The following is a 3498-nucleotide window of genomic DNA, read 5'->3' as shown; positions in this document are numbered from 1 at the left end:
AGAAAATGTATTGAGAAATTGGAAAAATATGTCTGTAACGAGGGTTTATGCTGTGTTTGGTTTATGTCTTTTTTGAGACAGAGACACCGAGACATAAACATTAAAAACATAGACACAAATTATTAGTGTATATATATTGTGTTTAATAAAATATTAAATAAGACACAATAAAATTAGAAAAAGTTTATATTTTGTAAAAATTAATAAAAGATCAAAATATAAAAAATTAATAAGGGATAAAAGTTTAACAAATTGATAAAGAATAAAAGTGTAAAAATTAATTGTGTAAAAATTAATAAAGGATAAAAGTGTAAAAAATTGTGTTTAATTAATTGTGTTTTTGTATCTCAACATATTAAAAATATACTAAATACATGTATTCTATGTGCATTTGTGTACTAACGTATTCATCAAAGATTTGTATCTCAACAAACAAACAATAAACATGTATTAATGTGTCTGTATTTTTGTGTCTGTGTCTTTAAAAACAAACGTGGCCTTAAAATTTGCCAATGTCTCAAGAGTTTGGGCGAGTTAAACCCCAAAATAGTTTTTGAGATTCAATAATTGCACCGACTTAGTCTCTGACTTACCAATTACACTATTTGTATTTCCGAGTTTGTAAAAAATGCACAAAGTTGGTCTCTCACCCCATCTCTGGCCAATTTAACCTGCCGCAGGCAGTGACATAGAAAATTGGCGGACATTTCCTCTTCAAACTATTAGCATTAGTGAAGATTTTCAAAAGACTTAAGTATTGCTCAATATCTCTCTCTGGTGTAGAGACACTTTCAGTCCTATTTTTTCCAATTTTCTCAAAGGTATCCCTCTCTTCTAATAGAACCATTTTAATACCCTTCAACTTGCAAGAGCTGACACTATTTACAGATCTTGAATTTGTGGATTCAGACTAATTGAATGCCAATCTCCGGTAATTAAGATCAAGAGACTCAGGAGGGCCTTCGAGAATATTAACTTCATTCTGTTCACACCAACTAGCTACAAGACCTTTCACACAGTAATTAGAAGTCAAACAAAGATGTGTGAGCTTCTGTTGGGTCTTAGGACAAGTGTTATAGCCATCATTAAACCATTTTTCTATACATAATCTTTCGTAAGTTTTGCCCAAAAATAATGATTACAGGATCGTACATAAAATGCAAAGATATTGGACACTTTAACTCTTCAGGGAGAAGGGGCATGTGCTTTGATTTCATATCATTTGGCTTAAAACAAAAGGAACTAAGTTTTGAAAATTCTGTCAAAGGCCTGACAATGAACACCAGAAACACCATCCTCAATGCACCCCTAAATAGTGGGAGAATAAGATGCAGAATCCTGAAAATCATTGTTATTAGAGAATTCATTTTTAAATAATTTTGAATATTTTCTCATAAGATATAAAAGATAAGCAACAATTGATTCTTTCTACTTGTCTTCCTCTACCTGAGTCCTTTCTATGACCTTCTTAAGAGCTTTTCTTTCAGCATATGTAATTCCAAGCATGATAGCAGCCTGATGAAAAGATTCAAGTTTATTGCTATCATTGGAGTCATTAAACTTTCTTCCCTACTAAAGCAATGCAATTTAACATGTTGTAACTATATTTCAGTGCTATGTCATGGTCGACGGCAGGCAAATTGCCCGGAAATGGAATGAGAGATTAATTTGATGTATTTTTTATAAATTTAAAGACATAAATAGGATAAATTAGAGACTAAATCAATGTAATTTGTGAATTTAAGAGACTATTTTAAAATTTAACTCGAATTTGCGCTTTATAACTAAAAAAAAAAAAAAATTTACGGTTACGAAAATGAGAATACTCTATTTTAGATAGTCTGTATCTCTATTTTCTATCTTTAATTCGTTACTCTTTATTGTTTATAATAGATGTGATTTTTGAAGTGAAAAGTTGGTTTCTCAAGACTATACGCGGAGCTGGTATTTATGTTGACTATTAAACACTGTGCATAATATAACTCTTAATGGGTGTATTTAAAATATTTTATAATAATATAAATATTTATACGTCGAGTTATTTAAAAAATTTAAATTATATGTTTAAACGTATGGTTTAATAAAAAGGAATATATCTTTTGAATAGAATAAAATAAATAAAAAATTAACTATAAGTAATAAGAAAGTTATAAATAATAAAGATTTATAGTAAAACATAACACTAAATGAAAGAATACTAAAAAAATTATAGAACATTTTTTGAATTTAAAATTATAAAATTTGTAGAAGTCTCTTTCATATTTTTTTTATTTTTGATTATATTTATTTTATCTATATGATAATTATTTTTTATGTTATTTTTGTTTTAGTGTTCTGATTTGTTATGTATGTTATTATTAATATTTTGGAGTTTTTATTGTTTCTTGGTTTGTATAATTTTTTTTTATCGTTTACTAAATTGTTTTTTATGTTTATTTTTCAGGAAGTATTTTTTATTTTTATTTGATTTTTCTCATTTGATTTTTTTTCTTATTTTTATTTGGTTATGCGTAAGATATTATTTTTACGTATTTATTGGTGTTTTATCTTTTAATTTAATATATATTTACATTAACGTATTAAAGTATTATTTTTGTCATAATTTTTTTTTGAATATAAAATATATTTTTTTTAATTTTTATATGTTATTTTTAATTTAATAAGTAAATATTAATTTTATTATAGAATGAATTAATAAAATCTATTCAAATATTTAAATTAAAATGATAGGATAATAAAAAAAGAATTATTTAAATTGATGTCTTTCTTTTAATAATTTTTCATTCAAAAGTAATTTTGAGTAGTATAATTCAAATAATATTTATGTTACTATAATGCATTCTAATATAAATCACGCTAAGACAAACTTCTTTTGTCTCAAAATCAAGTTTCGAAAATAAATTTTATGCAAAGTTCTATTTGTAAACTTTAATTCAAATACACCATAATTTAGTTTAATTTAGAAAGATTAAAAAGATGATTTGATAAACAAATTCTTCCAATAACAATTGAACAAATAATAAAGGGTAACTAATTCCCTATTTACAAGAAGGTTGGCTAGAATTCCCAATATTTTAATATATATTAAGATACTAATATTTATGATCTGCTGAAATTCTTTAAACATATTTTTTGGCGAAGTAGTTTTGGTGAATGTGGAGTCTAGTAAAATGTCAACTCAGTGATGTTAAAAACTGGTGAATTATGTAACACCCTAATATTTAAATTCTTATATTCGAGTCATAAGTCAACGATAATAAGTACGACTCTCAAGTGGATTATAATACGTATATATATATATGTGTGTGTGTGTGTTTAATTGAAGAAAATATTAAACGAGGAGCCTGAAAAAAGTGAAATAAAATTACGAAGTCATAACACTCACATATCGATAAAATAGAAGTTAACGCGTAAATTGAAAGTGATATAAAGATAAAGCTATAAAGAAGAATAAGATAAAGACAGAATATAGATATAAAGTTGCAAATAATTCAGCAC

Source organism: Arachis duranensis, chromosome 1 (genome assembly GCF_000817695.3).
Source record: "Arachis duranensis cultivar V14167 chromosome 1, aradu.V14167.gnm2.J7QH, whole genome shotgun sequence".
Classification (NCBI taxonomy): domain Eukaryota; kingdom Viridiplantae; phylum Streptophyta; class Magnoliopsida; order Fabales; family Fabaceae; genus Arachis; species Arachis duranensis.
This window is presented reverse-complemented; position numbering follows the sequence as displayed.